The sequence below is a fragment of the Microplitis demolitor genome, chromosome 7 (genome assembly GCF_026212275.2).
Source record: "Microplitis demolitor isolate Queensland-Clemson2020A chromosome 7, iyMicDemo2.1a, whole genome shotgun sequence".
In the NCBI taxonomy this organism is placed as follows: domain Eukaryota; kingdom Metazoa; phylum Arthropoda; class Insecta; order Hymenoptera; family Braconidae; genus Microplitis; species Microplitis demolitor.
Window position 1 is genome coordinate 15,941,404 of NC_068551.1, and position 17,459 is coordinate 15,958,862.

A 17,459-nucleotide genomic window follows, 5' to 3' on the forward strand; every position below is an offset into this window, starting at 1 on the left:
TAGGGGTACACTCAAGGACCTTATTTAAAAAATTAATAATAATTAATTATCAACATTATTCTTCAAACTCAAATTTTATTCTAATACTTAAAACTATAAAAAATAACTATAAAAAAAAATATTGTTTTTCATTTTATTTATTAATTTATATTGAGTGATTTAATCTCACTCCAATGAAAAGTGAGCGGGTATAGGGGCTTTTACCTTACACTATAATAAATTGAACAAAATTATCACGAAAACAATTTGAAAATTGATCGTAAAGACAAACTTAGTGTTAAGTTATGAATGCATATAATTAAAATAACAATAATAATTATCGTCATTATTATGAAGATATCAATTATGTCTCAGTCTGGACGACAAGATAATTTATTTTTTTTATGTCCTTTGAGAATAAATTATAAAAGTAATCAGACAGCTTGAAGAAAAGATTGCTGCAGGCTATAACACGCCGCAGTGTGACTATTTTATTCCTGTAATAAAGCTTTCACGAAGGTGGTCCATTGTTTCAGGTACTGGGAGACGTGTAAACTATAAGCATGTGCTTGTAATAATAGTTACTGTTGTCTCGGGACCTCATAAATGTCACTTTAAATTTTTTTATCACAAGAACAAGAATAGCTTTTAAAATTACAAACTACATTATTCTACTTTATTTCTTTAAAGAATTTTATTATTAATCGCTATTATCATACTTTATTTTTTTTACACGGTGATATGTTTACTAAAAAAAAAAAAAATAATAAATGATAGAAATTCAACTTTTTGAGAGTAAAAAATTGTATGTAAATTTTGACCCTTCGTTATACCACACACGAAAAAAAAATGTTATTTTCGCTTTAGATTTTATTTCTGCGAGCTCTAGTTTATTTTTATAAAATATCATTGCAAAACTACTAAAAAAAGATAAGTAAACTATTTTTTTTTCTTTTATTTATGAAATTATTTTATTCTTTATCTGGATTTTATTTATTTGTCATTTTTTTTGTAACCCATAATATCTATTTTATTTCTGATTCCTATTATATTTATACCTCAGTGGATTCAATGTGTGTTAAATTAAACGAATGGTTTTAATTTTATTTTTCACGACAAAAAATTTATATAACATAATATTATTTCTCATTCTGGTTTTTCAGTAAATAAATATAATAAACGTTGTCTTTTTAATGATAAAATAAATTATACAGTTTAAGTAAAATTTTACGGTAAAGAGCGTTAAAATCTTAAGTAGTATGATTTTTACAACAGTCGATCCCAGGACACTCTTTTCGACTCGAATTTCTATAGGGAATTAAAACTAATGTCTAAGTAACAACAATAGTCTAAAAGCTTTAAATATCTAACTCTACTTTTTAAAAATTTCATTTATCTCGAGTCTGTCTCAGGCCCACATTGACGATTAAGATTTTTTTTTCTTTTTATAAAAAGTGATTACTAAAAAGTGTACAACGATTTTTATGACTGCATAAGAAAACTTTTTTTTTATTTTTTTATTTCTAGTAGACAATTAATCAAATATAAAATCATGTCAACTAAAAGGTGTCAGGTGTTTTAATTTCCAGACAAAAAATTTCCTCGTTAAGCGAGTTAGCTCGGCTAGCAATATAAGATAGAGAAATAATGTGACAATTGGGCAGAGAAAAAATGACCAAAGTTCATTTTTGAATTTAACGACGGTTCCCGCGCCAACTTGATTTTGCCCCAAAAATGATTTCATAAAAAATTAATCGAAAAGTTGACCAAACTATTTTTGACGTCAATTGACGAGCAATGTTCAGTCAAATTCTCATGATCTGACTGAACATAGAAATGGCAGTCATTTTGCATCACTAATATATAGCCTATAGAATGTACAGATTTACTGAAACTTGAAGTTTCGATGTTGGTATGATAAAAAAATATTTTTAAATTATCGCCAATAAAATATTACCATGTCAGTCATAAAACTAATAATCTCTCTGAGTAGGATATTTATCTTCAGTAAGATATTAAAAATACATTCAAAACAACATAAAAATTTGAAAATATGCCAGGGTCAAAAATAAAACTTGATTCAGGCTCGCTTCACCTTAGTATCTTTTGAAGTTACCGATTAGCCGACGATTTTCTAATAAAATATTGACTTTTTCGACTAAAATTAAATTTTTGTCAACTTTGAGAGCTTTTTTCATCTTAGTTTGAACTTATTCGTCTTCACATAAAGCACGACAATCATTCACCGTACTTTTGACTTTTTCGCCTTATAATTTTTCGAATAAGTCTAAACCAAATAATTTTCAATTGATGCTGTATTTTCTTTTTTTTTTTATCGACTCAATGTATTTCATATATCCGTAAAAAAAGTCGAGCTTTTCTTGTAAAAAACGGCTCTAAATTTCAGCGGTAAACGAACTCTTAATCAAGTTTTATTTTTGACCCGGGAGATTGTAAGCGATTATTGTATAGGCTCAAAATTTTTAATTTGGGTAGGAAATCACCAAGAAATATATATGGATTGCTATAAACTTCATAGTAATCTATAGAGTTTCTTATGAATTTAAAGAATATCTCAACAAGAAGAAAATAATATCAATAATAAATAAAAGAAAGAAAACAGACTGAAAAATGAATGAAATTAACAAGACAAATTCTTTTAGTGAAAAGTTAAACAGAAACTTTTCATGACTCCATGCATTTAACTCGACGGTTGGAATTGTATAACGAGCTCACCACAACAAAAATATTGTCTTGGTTGACAGCTCATATAATAAGCGTTCTTTCTCAGACGCTAAATAAAGATAACAAAAAAAGTTATTCAAGGAAAAATGTCTCAATATATATTATTTTAATTTCATTATATATTTTATATTTTTTAAATCAATTCTTTATCAAATTTAAAAATTGCTATTTATTTAATAATAAAATATTTTAATTAATTAAAAATGTAAATATGATTTTTATATTTAAAACATATTTCAATGAAAATAATTAAAAATAGAATGAATTGAAACTGTTTATGAATAAAAACATGTAAATTAATGGATAATAAAAATTGTGAGATAAAAAAAATGAACTCACCCCAATTAATAATTAAATATGCACATGTTGCACAAAATATTATCGTTGGCCCGCCAAACCAGCTCTTATAATTATTTATAATTTAAAAGTAAATAATAAAGCACACCACTAAATTATTTATGCACACTATTATCTAACATACATAAGTATATATTTATATATATACTTATTTAAATTTTATTTATTATATTAATGATTACTATTTTTTAAATAAACACCCACTCAATATTTAAATGTTATATTAATTTATTAATAAACATTTACTTATGATTATTATTATTATTATTATTATTATTATTATTTATTTATGGTTAATTATAATTAATTAAAATATTTAATAATTAACATTAATTATATATAAATTTTATTTAATTATAATAATAACAATTATTAAATTTTATGAATTTTTAATAATAAATTTAAAATTATATAAAATAAAAAGTGACGTCCGCGAGTTAAGTTAGTGATAAGTATAAATATTTGACGCGGGCTTTTCGGTCGCCAGGATGGACTGGCTGCGCGCAGGAGTTGTTGTACTACTCCAGTCGCCAGCCCCGTCGTTACTGAGCCTGTCAGACAGAACAAGGGAGTTGGCGTCAGCGCACAGATTTTATACACTTTTGCGTTTCTGTTCCGATCCCGCAAACGCGACTTTTCTCCTATTATTATTTTATTTTTATTTAATTTTTCCTTTTTTGTCATTATTTATTTAATTCTTTACTCTTTTTTGTACCCTCTTTATGTCTCTGTCTTTTCTACTCATTTCTCTTTATCAACATCTTCATTCTATACATATGTAAAACGCGACAAACTCAATTTGTTAATTAAAAACTTAAAGTATTTTTACATTTAAAGGAGAAAAGTCATTTTGAACTTTCTATTTTCCCACGCAAAATTTTAATTAATTTACGCGCACTAAATTTTTAAATACTTTTTCATATATTTGTTTACATAAATAAATATACTATTTTGTATTCTATGACTTGGAGGATCTAATTTTTTCATTATTTTGAACAATTCAACTTCACAATTAGTACTCTTTTTTTCTACTCAATGAAAAATGTCCGTGTAAAAAAAATTAATTCAAAAAGGATTCCAAAAAAGTTCGACATGTAGAACTTTTAAATTTGAGACAGCTTAGAACTTCGCGTTAAACTTTTTTCGAACTTTTGGGATTTTAATAATAAAAGTTATGAGTGATTTAGAATTTCATGTGGACGAATTTTGAGCCAAATGAGAGCGTTTGTAAAAATCATAATTTTGGAAACGTATGTAAACTACGTTTTTTCCTTTCCGACATAAAAGTTTCAACTTATAAATTCTTGAACTTTTCCAAACGCATCAAAAATGTAGTGAAAATGCGTTTTGAGAACTATGTTCAAAATACTAAAAGTTTGAAAAAATCAACTTGAAGTTCTGATCGTTCTCAAATTTAGAAGTTCTACATCTCCAACTTTTTTAGAATCTTTTTCGAACAATTTTTTTTCAATAATTATTTTATCACCCTCAGTTGAGTTTATTATCAACATTACTATTTTGTCACCAAAAAAAAATTTAATTTCCTATTAATTTTTAAATATTTTTTTTTTTATGTAAGTAAATTTTCTTATAAGGTGTATTCTTCGTAATTTAAATTTCTGTGTACTCGCGTGTCATTTCCTGAAGTCGTTGGTCGCGTTATGAAAACTGCTGTAATATTAATTATTTTTTAGCGGTGCCAAAATTTAACTAGTTAGCACACGATAAAAATGAACGATAAGTGAATGCCAGTAACACTTAAATTAATTAAAATACTAATTTTACTATCATCATGTTATTTATTACACTGCAAAGGGCTGCGGTTCGAAATCCACAAAAATCTGATTATAAATATAAAGTCAAATAAAAAATAATGTAATATAATAATAATAAATGTTAAGTATTTTGTATTGAGTGTTGGAAAAATTTTTAATATTTTATTATTTCATACCTAAAAATTTTTTTTATTTTTTAGAATTGAACTAACTAAAAGGAGAGACTGGATATAACGAACTATCCAAAAAATTTAATAGAGAAAAATTGTTTTCGTGGTTGAGTATTAAAGCGATTTAAAAAACCAAGATATAATCCATCACTTTAAAATTTGGTTGAAAAAAAAATGGAAAATTCAAAAGTGCACACCCCAATTGTTCATAATAAGTATTAATATTCTATTATTTTATTATTATTTTGATTATATTACTAGCGTACGTGTTTCCCGCGCAAGCGCGCGCGTGTCGTTTTTCATATATTTATTTTAATGTATAAGGTAAATGTTCTAGTACCGGAGCGAAGAAGGGTATACGACTGATTTTTCTCGTTTTAAAAATATTTAAATAAATTATAAACCAAAATAATTTATTACTTCATATAGAATAGACATTTACCAATTCAAAAAAATCAAATTAGTTCATTTTTCTTAAATTTAATATAAAAAAAAAATTTTTTTCTATGACACCCAAAAGACCCAATACCGGAACGCTGAAATAGCCTTGTCCCAATACGGGAATTCGGTTGTCCTAATACCGGAACAGCAAATAAAATAAGTTATTTTTTGCATTTATTCATGGTGAAAATATTAATAATTATTAAATAATATTAATGTAAAACGAGTATAAATGTAGCAGACATCAGAGAACTTTAAAATTATAAATAAATAAGATAAATAATTAAAAAAATAATATTTACAAAAAAAGCACTATTAATTTCAAAATTTTTTGAATTTGCATTTTTTTTAATTTTATATTATTAATTATTTACTCGATTTATTAATAATTTTAAATTTGTTTGATGTCTGCTATATCACACCCATAATGTAAAATGTATTTAAAATTTAAAAATGATTGAATATTCAATGAAAATAAATATTTTGAACTAAAGAATAGAAACAAAATAAATCATTTGAGGTTATACTAGAAAAATAATTAAAAAAAAAAAAACTAAAAACAAAAATTTATTTTTTATAACAATCATACATACTGCATTAAATATTAGGGCTCCAGTAATAATTAATATTGTACTTGATTTAGCCAGTCAATAAAACTCACCGTTAATGTCTATCGATAACATTAATATGATTGGCTGTTCCGGTACTGGGCATGGGTTCATTTTGGTGTACCAATAGACGAACAGTAAAATTAATATAATAATACTATTTTTTTCATATTTCTAATATGTTTTTTTTTTAATTTTATGTCATTCAAGATGCATATACAAAAGAAAAATTATTGAAAAGTAATTCTATGCATTAGTATTTTATAAGCTTAAGACCATTGACTGATTTCTTAGCAAAATCATTAAGAGACATGAAAAAGTCATGAATCCGAGACTATTGCTCTAATTAACATTTTTTTTTTTTTTTTCATATTTTAAATATTTTCTAAAATCTATTTTATATCTTATTTTTTAACTGAAATATTCCGCCTTTTTTCTCAGATGTCGTTTTTTTTTTTTTTTTTTTTCAAATCCAACTATCACACTAGTGCTGCTGCCAGTAATAGATGGAGGAAAAAAAAATAAAAAATAATAATAATAATAAAAATAAAACAACGACAAATCCATTTTTTCATAAATTACCGGTTTCAAGTTATTTCATTATTTACAATTAAATAAAAAGAATTTAGATAGAGATTTTCAAAACGGTTTTCGCGACTAAAATACAAAGCTAATAAAAGGAAAAAAAACTAGGCTATATTAATATACTTTTCGAGAGTTATCATGGTTCCAAAGATTCTACCGGGCAGTTAACAACACTGATTTCTTGGATTAAAATAATTAATTTTAAATCAATGAAATAAGAAGCCGCCTTAATACCTTGTGGAGATTATTTCTTAACAAATTGTTTTTGTACTAGTATACAATTTAATCTGTTTCAGTGTAATCAAAAGAGTGCAGAGATGATTTAACTTGAGTGAATTAGTCGAAAGTAGTTCTTATCAAAAATGTATGGGTATGGTACATCTCGGCAGAGAATTTCTCTGCATCACAAAATCTCAAAGTTTTTCTCTACACGAGTCAACTGTATATACTAGTTTCTACACCATAACAACTCTCCAGCAGATTAATTTCACAAAGTTCCATCACTGTATCGGAATACCTCTAACATGAAAAATTTTTACATGAGAACTTCTTTACAGAGCACTGAATTCAAGTTGCAAATTTTTTGTTTCGACATTTTGTTAACAAAGTAAGTTAATTATATTTATTTATTGATCATATTGATCTTCATGTACATGGCAAATTTTTTATTATTATTTATTAATTACTAGTTATATTTATATTTATATTGATTTATTACTGAATGACTCTGAATCTTGAAAAGAGCTGCTCAGAAAAAAAGGGCAATTCTACGCGCTGATAAGAGTTTTTCAGATTCAAAGCTATTATCAAACCAGTTATCAATTTGGAATTATTTTTAATTGTTATTGAAAATGTATGTGGATACAAAAATACATCTTGCCCAAAAAAGAACTTTGTTTATTCAAAATCAGAAAAAAAAGTAATTATAGAAAAATCAATTTTTTATTTTTTTTTTTGCAGCTTTGGTCTTTAGTAGTTACGTTGATTGATATATAAATACACAATTACTATCATAATTGCCAGTCCAATTTAGCTTTATAAAATTTGGTCTTTTACCAACAGAATGAATGATCAAATATATTTATTATTTACTTCTGTTATATTAAAAAATAAGTAATGAACATCCATAGTGAATTTAATGATTGCATCAAATAATTAATTTTAAAATTTAGACACAAGCTTAAAATAACGAATAAATAAATTAATCGTAGGAAAAAAAATATATGAAAATTAATGTTAATAAATAAATAAAAATTATTTGAAATAAAAAAATAGTAAATGCCAAATAGACCTAAATGTTGATTAATCTGTAAATATGTTCAGTGACGACTTACCACATACATGTTCACAGAATAATTGACTTATTCGTAAAAAATTCATTCCTTCCATTCACGAGTGCTTTTAAGTATTTTATGAGCATCAAAAAAGGCAACATGCAATATAAAGTTGAGTACTAGTGTAATCCAATTTGTAATAAAAATATCATAACATAAATTATTTATATGGAGTATTATAAAATTGATGGGTTTATTTTCATACAAGTGCACGATAAATAAATGATTTTATGTTATTCTTAACAATAGAATGAAATTTTATTTTATAATGCAGTATAACTATTTGTTTATTTTTTTTTTATTTTTCTTTGTTAAATGTACTCAGTAAATATGACAGATAATTTGAGATTCAGTATAAAAGGTAGATAGAGTTTTAATGACAAAAAAAAAATTTTAAAATTTTTTTAAAGTTCACATAAAAAAAAATGCAAGATGCTTTGAGATTCAAATTTGTTGAGTCTCATCCACTGAATTTTGATGATTAATTTCCTGGGATGTTAAGTTTATATGAAGGTTATTATAAATATTTTAATAGAAGAAATAAAATTTTTTTTTTATATGGATCCTCATAAAAATAACATTTAAGGCTCATTCGTAATAAATTGATCGCAATGTAAGCACGTAGGAAACGACAAAGATTAAAGTGGAAATATGGAAAAGTTACAAGCGGAAATAATTTTGAGAAAGTTCATCCAATTCGATTGGAAATAAAAGTACTTCCCTATTAATAATTTTTTTTTTTTTTTTTTTTTTTGATGTATTGAATTTTATTTTGAAATATTTATTTTTCTAGTAAATGGAAAAATACATGAGATCGCGGATTATATTTTTTTATTAAATAGAGTTTTATGTAAAGTTATAAAGGATATAAAAAAGATGGAATAAGATAAATTTACTTAGTAAATGATGTATGTGGCATTGAAGACGCAGCAAAGGCGGTGAGTTATAGAGAGAGCGGTGGTAGCAAGAAAGACGAGAAACGTCAATCGTCTGCAACGGTTTTATGTAAAGAAAACGAAAAGCTTTCATATCTATGACAAATTTTTCTTATTTGAATGCTACACTATCTTCTCAATATGTTTGAAAAGGTAAAACCGTTGAAGCAAACGTATATAAAGTATTTTCTTAATATATATAAAATATTGACGACATTTTCTACCACATATTTCAGTAAATAAAAATGCAGCAATTTTTTATTTTTAAGAAAAAAATTTTTTTTTTCAATTCAATCCGGCTGTGAAATTAGAATGCAGATATCTCAAAATAAATTAATTTTTTTTACTTAAAAAATAATTTAATTATGACTATTTATAAATGTGTAACTTGTTACATATAGTTAAGTATTTATTTTTATTTATTTACTAAAATAAGCGGCCTGAGAACAAGTGTTCCCTGAGGACCGTAAAGTTACATATATACATAGTGGGTCCATGGCATTTACAGTACACAATGTTAAACATGATGAAAAACAATACTAAAGTCATAATAATCATAGTAATGGAACAGCTACATCATAATAATTTCAGTAATTTTAACGATCCAAAACTAAATCACTATAACTCTAATAATTTCAATAATGTAAAATTGATATGAAAGTATAAAAAGTAGGTAAATTGATAAATTTATGAATAGACACTGACTCTAAATGTTTTTTTTGGAAAAACCAATTATAACATGCCGACTTAAACTCTACTAAAGTCCCAGGGCGATACGTTCTGACGGCAGCTGATTTCAAGCTCTAAATGCAGCTAACGGAAATGAACGCTCAAATATCACTGTTCAAGTATTTGATAAATATATTGAAAAAAACAATGTCTATCGGTTAACCCTGCGGGCCAGCCCCAAACCTTCCCGCTGTTTTCGAACTTCTTGAACTCGAAAAAATTGTTGTGAATACATTTTTTAACTCTTTGAACTCGAAAATACTTTCGTACGCCATTGTTTTCGAAAAGAAACTTTTTTTTCACTATTTTTTCTACAACAATATCTCTCAAATGTATTGACTGATTGAGACTGTTGACGTGGCAATCGACGCGTTTTATTAAGTTCTAAAGCTGATCAGATTTTGAAATTTATTTATTTAGCCGTTTTTTAAAAAATTTCAAAAAAACTAAAAAAAAATAATTTTTTTTGTAATTTTTTTACAACAACGGTTTCACTTGAACGAATGGACCGATTTTAATATTTGGGGTGGAATTTGACGCGGCTTATATAGTTTTAGAACTGATTAGATTTTAGGATCAATCTCAATTTTGACAGCTTTTAGATATTGACAAACCGCATCGAATCCGGACATCATCTCGAATTTAGTCAGAATAGCTTCCGAGAACCTCAAAACGTCAAGATCTGTTAGAAATCCGATTTTCGAAAATCGGACCGAAACCAATTACTCCTCGAATTTTTAAAAATTCTCAATTTTCTTAGCGGGAAGTTAAAAAAAATCGAGGGTAAAGTCCATTTTATCCTAGTTGGAAGTACATATCAGACATGTACTTTATAATTCCACGTGGACGCTAACTAAAAAATGATGAAAAAATATACTTTTTTTTATGACTGCATCCTTTAATTTTAATTGTATTAAATAAATAATTGATTATCTATCAATACATATGACAAAAAAATTTATATTTTCGGAGCAAGTATTTAATTTTGGAATTCCGTTAAATTTTCATTGAATACAGTCGAAAAATTTTCACAACATTTGAGTTCATTTTGCAGTAGAGAGATCGAGAGGGAGAGAGAGAGATTAGTTTAGATTATATTAGATTGGTTGTTTATTGGTCATTTGGTTAAATAAAAGAGAGAGAGGGGGGGGGGAGAGAAAAAGAGAGAGGGAAGAAAGGAAAAACTTGGAGTAATTAAAATTTTTTTAAATTTTCTTAAGAATTTGAAAATCACTGAAAACTAAAATTAATTATATTCATTAGAATAATAATTTATTTTCGTTAAAGTAAATAATATAAAAGCGTGTAAATACATTTTTAGAATCAATTTTCAACTGCTTTCATAGAAACTGTAGTTAACAATGAATACATTAAATGCAATGTTTTCTAACACTTGTCTTTGATAGGTGGGCGTAAATGGCGCTGATAGGGGCTAATTTTGACAAATAGCGTAGGAGGTGAGAGGGGTTCAGATATAGATTGAAAGTGGAGGGGACAGGAAGACCCTTGAAATTAGTATATTGTACCGCACAATCTCAGTGACACGAGAGGCAAACAGGTTAGCATCAACAACTGAATCATTTTTGTGACTCGTGTTTAAAAGATATAAGTAATAAATCGGTTATTTTAAAAATGGAAGTTCAACAAGGAATCACCTTCGGCAAGTACAAAACAACGTGTAAAGAAATACGAAATGGACAATCGGGGGTCAACACAAGACTTGCATTTGAAAGTTTCGGCATAATATCAATCCTACATATTGCATTGTACTTCGAAGATTATTCATTTGTGGAGTATCTTCTCGATCATCAAGTTGATGTCAACATCAGTGAAGAAAGCTGTGGTACACCATTACATTTTGCTATTGTCGAGAAAGTAAATTACAGAATAATTCAAAAACTGTTAGAAGCTGGTGCAAATGTAAATGCTGAAGATAATGAAAAATTTACGCCATTGCATAGAGCCGTTCACCTTAATCGATACAAAATTGCTGTATTACTTCTTGAATCTGGTGCAAATATCAACGCAACTTGTGATGCAAAAAATGGTTTCGATTTCTGGGCACCGTTAGATCTTGCTATCATTGGTGACAAGTTGGAGATGGTGATGTTGTTACTCAGTTATGAGACTGATATTGATTTAAAATTACAAACTGGAAGATATCCTCCATTAGTAATAGCTTGTCTCTATGGATCCGTCAGAGCGATTGAAATTATTTTGGAAAAAGGTGCGGACATTAATTACTCGAGTGATAGTGGTTTTATAATTGAATTGCCGTTACAAGCCGCTGTGGTATCAGGAGATCACCATAAAGTTAGATTGTTGTTAAGCAATAGTGACCTCAAGATCAATCAAGTGAATATTGAGTGTAAAACTGCACTTCATTATGCTGTCAGTTCTCCATCAGAAATTATTCTTAAAAATCTTTTGGATGCTGGTATTGATGTGAATGTAGTTGATAACGGTGGTCGATTGGCTGTGGAATCGAATAATCGAGACAGTGGTAAAAAAAAAATTATGATGTTGAAAAAACACATTGTTAAGTTAAGTGTTGCTGGTTATTGTTTAGCTGAAGGTAATTTAAAAGCTATTAGTGGAAAAGAGTATGACAATTTGCGACTTATATGTAGTGAAGAAATTGAAGTATTAAAATTATCTAGAATCGATTCAATTAATCTCTGTGTTTATAGTATACTTCATAAAAGTGAACATGTCTTGGCACGAAGATTAAAACGTGTGGACGAAGAAAGTATTTTAAGATTTAATTTTAAAACTGAATTTCCTTTGTATGGTAACATGATTTATTATAAAGTAAAGAGGGCAGCTAATAGAAAACAACTTCTTATATATGTTGATAATTTTACTAGTCAAGCATTTTTAGAGTATTTACCGGACACTTTTACCAGAAAAATAACTAGTTATTTTACAAATCATGAATTAAAAATTTTAAATGCAAATAAATGTAATTATGTTCAATGGATATGATTTATTTTTCAAAATATTGTATTACAAATTTTACTCAAACTTGTACATAAAATTTTTTTACAAAATATTGTTTATATTATTTTAATAAATGAATTTATATTTTCGTAAATAAATTTTTTTTATCAAACGCATTTTCAATTATTTTTTTTTTTTTTTTTTATTAACTATCTACATCTGTAAGTTTTTTCCCAAACCTATCAATATTAAGAAATTCTGTAATAAAATAATTAAAATTCAATTTAGACTAAGCTTAAAAAGTTATGACACAGCCATAAAATACTTATCATAATTAACTTGCCTTTATTCTTTATCTATACTTGCCAGCACTGTCTATTCATAACCAATGGGATAAAAAGTAAGTGACTTAACGACTAATTATTAATTTTAAACATCTCTTTACAGTGAAAAATTATAACAACTACTTAAAAGAATTAGAAACATAATAGATAGTAGCAAGAATCGGTATTTGTAATGATTAATAAAGAAAAGAAAATTTTTCAAATTCTTAAAAAGTAAAAAAAAAAAAAATAAGGTAAAAGTCCCTATTACCTGCTCACTTTTCATTGGAGTGAGATAAAATCACTCAACGTAAGTTAATAAATAAAATGAAAAACCATAATTTTTTTACAGTAATTTTTTGAAGTTTCGAGTATTAGAATAAATCTTTAGTTTTAAAAATAATGTTAACAATTAATTATTATTAATTTTTTAAATAAGGTCCTTAAGTGTACCCATAGTCGCTCAAAGACAATATCAATTGAATTATGATGAGTTTATTGATTTGGAAAATAATTTATAAATTATATTACTTTATTCTTTCATATTATAAAATTTCATAAATTTTAAAAATGTATTTAATAAGATATGGTTATAACAATTATTAAAAAATTTGACGTAACCTAAATTTCATCTAAGGAACGAACGTTAAAGTAAACAATGCCCGGCTGCGCGCGATTTTTAAAACAATCATTTAATTTAAATTTATAATCTATTATAAAATAATTTGATATATCATATTTTAATATTTTATAATCATAATTTAATGATACTGAGCGAGTATAGGGGCTTTTATCTTAATAGCCATGAAAGTCTCACGATCAGAATAGACTTAAAAGTTGTGGAATAGATTTTAGTTTGTTATAAAAAATTTTCAAAATAATCAAAATATGCATGAATAAAAAAAAAATTTTGATTTGAACTATTATCAAGGAAGAGTTTTTTTATGGGTACCAGGAAATATCAGAAATTAAAGTTTTATAAACTGTCCGATTTGTCATGGAATGCCTAATATATTGATAACGAATAGACATACATACATACAATATTCATTTATACATACAATGCAGATATACATATAATTCTAATTTAATGTCAATTGAAAACAAACCCGGATTAAAAAACTTGCCCTAATGATGCCATAAGTTATCCTTTATCATTACTCAGGCATTATTCACATTTAATAAATCATTAATCGGTAACGCAATAATAGTTTTTTAAAAATAAATCTACTTAAATTATTAATTATTAAATAGTTAATATTTTAATTGACATATAATTTAATAATAAAGTTTTTGTTATTTTAACTTTAGGTATTAAATAGTCGTCCGTTATTTGTGACTTATTATTTTAAAGTTCAACTGGGTAAATTTCACAGGTACGTTTATTATTTATAAATATATATATGTGTAAAACTAAAGTACGTAATCCGACTAATAGTCATCAGAATCTGATAGTTTACAACTCAATTGATCTCCGACAGAGGTTTCAGAAATCTCTATGTACAAACTAATATCGTGCTCGTTTGTGGTTAGAGATTAAGTTCACTAAACCAACTAAGAAGTTCAAACTGGATGATATTTCTTCGAGTTTATAGAGAATTAAAGATATCTAACGAAACTAGATCTAAACTTATAACGTCTTATCAATAATTGTAATAATTAAAATATTAACTATTTGCTGTTAACTTAAAAGCAAAAGAATGATTTATTCTAATTAAAAGAGATACTTTTTAATTATTTTCTAGTGTTTAAGTGCAGTAAAAATTTTATTAATTTTATTCAAAAATTTTTAATTTATAAAAAAAAATAACTTATTAAATTCCACTAAATAAATATATCTGAATCCTATTTTACACTTTTTTTTTTTTTTTTATTAAAACCTATGATGGAAATTTCACAAACAGAAAATACTTAAAATTCATATTTGATGTAAATGAAATTGAAATATAAATTATCAAAGCCGATTAAATTTTAATTAAAATAGTTAATTTTTAAACTTTGTTTACTTAATTTAAAAAAATTAAATTTAAAAACAAATTATTTTGTTGAATAATTCGGATTTATTGAAAAAACTAAAAGTATATTTCAAACTTGCATAATTCAAATGCGAAGTAATGAGATTTTTCTTTTTTAATTCTACCAACGCCTACATATTTACACATTAGAGTGGCCCAAAAAAACTCGACTTTTTTTTTTTCGAGTCTCTTATGAAAACTTGTTTGTTTACAATGTTTTAAGAAGCCTCTCTAAAAATCAGCTCGATAAAAAATTTTCAAGAGGTCGCTCACGAATTTTTAAAATATAAAAAATGATTGAAATTCGGATTTTTAACTTCCAACTTTTTCCTTTCTCGTGGCAGCAATAGTTTATATTTGTAAAATCATGTCTATGTTGGAAATTTCAGCCCAAAATTTAAATATTTAAACGGCACTTGAGAATTTTGAATATGAACTGATCATATGTAATTAATAGTTCGAATTTAGTATTTTTTTATAACTCAATTATTTCTCAAAAATATAACTTTCGCATAACCAAAAATGTACTGGACAGTCTTGAACAATAAAATTTGGTAAGTTTTGAATAAGCTAAAAAACCTAAAAATCGAATTAAAAAATAAAAAAATATGTAAATAACTTATTATTTCCATTTCTCGGGTTATATTTTCGTTCACTGTAATGCCAATTGATGGTGAAAAAATCGAGCAGCTTTATTACTAATATTTAAGAGTCGCTCGAAAGCGTTCGAAAGACAGCACTCGGAAACATTCAAAATTATTGAGCGAGATTTAAATATTTAAATTTTAGGCTTATATTTTCAGCGTAGTCATGATTTCACAAATATAAACTATTGCTGCCATGAGAAAGAAAAAAATTTGAAATAAAAATTCGAATTTCGATCATTTTTGATATTTTAAAAATTCGTGAGCGACCTCTTGAAAATTTTTTATCAAGCTGATTTTTGGAGAGGCTTCTTAAAACATCGTAAACCAACAAGTTTTCATAAGAGACTCAAAAAAAAAAAAATAGTCGATTTTTTTTGGGCCACCCTATTACACATATTCAAATATTTCAACTGAAACAAAATTTGTACCATTTGAAAGAATGTTTGTTACTAAAAAAAAAACGAACACAATTTGAAGTCATTTGTTTAAAAATAATGGTAAAAAAAGTCCTCAAAAAATCTATGATCTCCGTCAGTATGTACAGATTTCGGTAAACACAATAACCTAAAAAATGCACAACCTATTAATTAATTTTATTTTTAATTACAATTAAGTTCTTGAATAGAAGAAATCTTTTGAAAATCACTGTCCAAATCCTGTTCGATTAATTATAATCAATGACAACATAAAACTGCCAATTCATGAAAAAATTTAGTTACCATATTTTTTTATGATGATTACTATTATTATTATTATGTTATTTTTAACAAATTATTTCTTGCCTATGGGAACGCCATCTATTGATCACTATTTAAATTTTTGAAAATATTTATACAAAATAATTTTACTTTATTATTTTTCAAATTAATCAATTACCGTATTTAAAAAACTAACATTTTATAATTTCGAATAGATCTTTACCTTAAAATCACATAAATTTGTCTGGTCTCTACATAATTTTTATTTATAGCTTACATTCTAGAGAGATGTAACAATTACAAACTATTTTTCTTATTTTTTTTTTTAAATTTTCTTAGTGCTCAGGTGATTTTGTGAGACCCTTGCAGTATCCCGCACGTGTGTTGAGAGTAAATGAATAGCCTAAAGTACGGTAGAAATACGTGATATGGATTTATATTCAAAGACGTTACCCAAAAAGTAACAAATGATATATTTTTAAATTGTAATAAAGATTTTTAAATTCCATATTTGCTTAGTTTTATTTTTTTTTGCTTATTCAGCATTTAATATAAATAAGATTTTTAATTCAATATTTTACTGACCAACTAATGACAATTAATTATGATTAAAAATTAACATATTCAAGTTAGTTCGGCATAAGTTTGTAATGATGTTAAATTTTCTCGAACTCCATTCATGCAGGAGTTAATTACCTAATTCAATTTACGCGACGGTAACGAGTATGTCTCATGCGCTGGTAGTATGAAAGCAAATAAAACCCTTTACATATATATATATATATATATATATATATATATATATATATATATATATATATATCACATTTTTGTGCGCATTATCATCCACATATACATGCATATATATTTATATATAATGAAGTTACTTGTATAAAACAGACACTTCCATACTATTACAAACAAATCTCATTTTACAACTTTTTCATGCGTTATATAACGAGCATAAAACGAGCATCAACGTTAAAACTGTAAATTTACCAGGTTGTCATGCATGTGTTATATTGCCCGAGAAGTGACGTTAATACCATTACTAAATCCGAGGCATTTCATTGTTTTGTGTTTTATACTATTCTGATATGCACTCCAAATAAATACATATATAAACTTTTAAACTCATGAGTATTTTGATTTTGAAAAATATTCTCATATTTATTGAT

At 25.8% G+C, this 17,459-nt stretch overlaps 1 protein-coding gene and 1 long non-coding RNA gene across 2 annotated transcripts in view; one reads left to right on the top strand and one right to left on the bottom strand.

Annotated features, from left to right (window-relative positions):
* The window catches only part of LOC103575380 (ankyrin-3), a 155,373-nt gene extending 142,730 nt beyond the window's left edge, over positions 1-12,643 (top strand). The window contains exons 4-5 of the long non-coding RNA XR_001345329.2: positions 6,957-7,267; positions 11,065-12,643. This is a non-coding gene — a long non-coding RNA (ankyrin-3). The remainder of the gene's footprint in view (positions 1-6,956; positions 7,268-11,064) is intronic.
* LOC103575378 (uncharacterized) overlaps positions 1-17,459 on the bottom strand; it is a 96,553-nt gene that overhangs the window by 36,282 nt on the left and 42,812 nt on the right. The gene's annotated exons all lie outside the window — the stretch shown is intronic.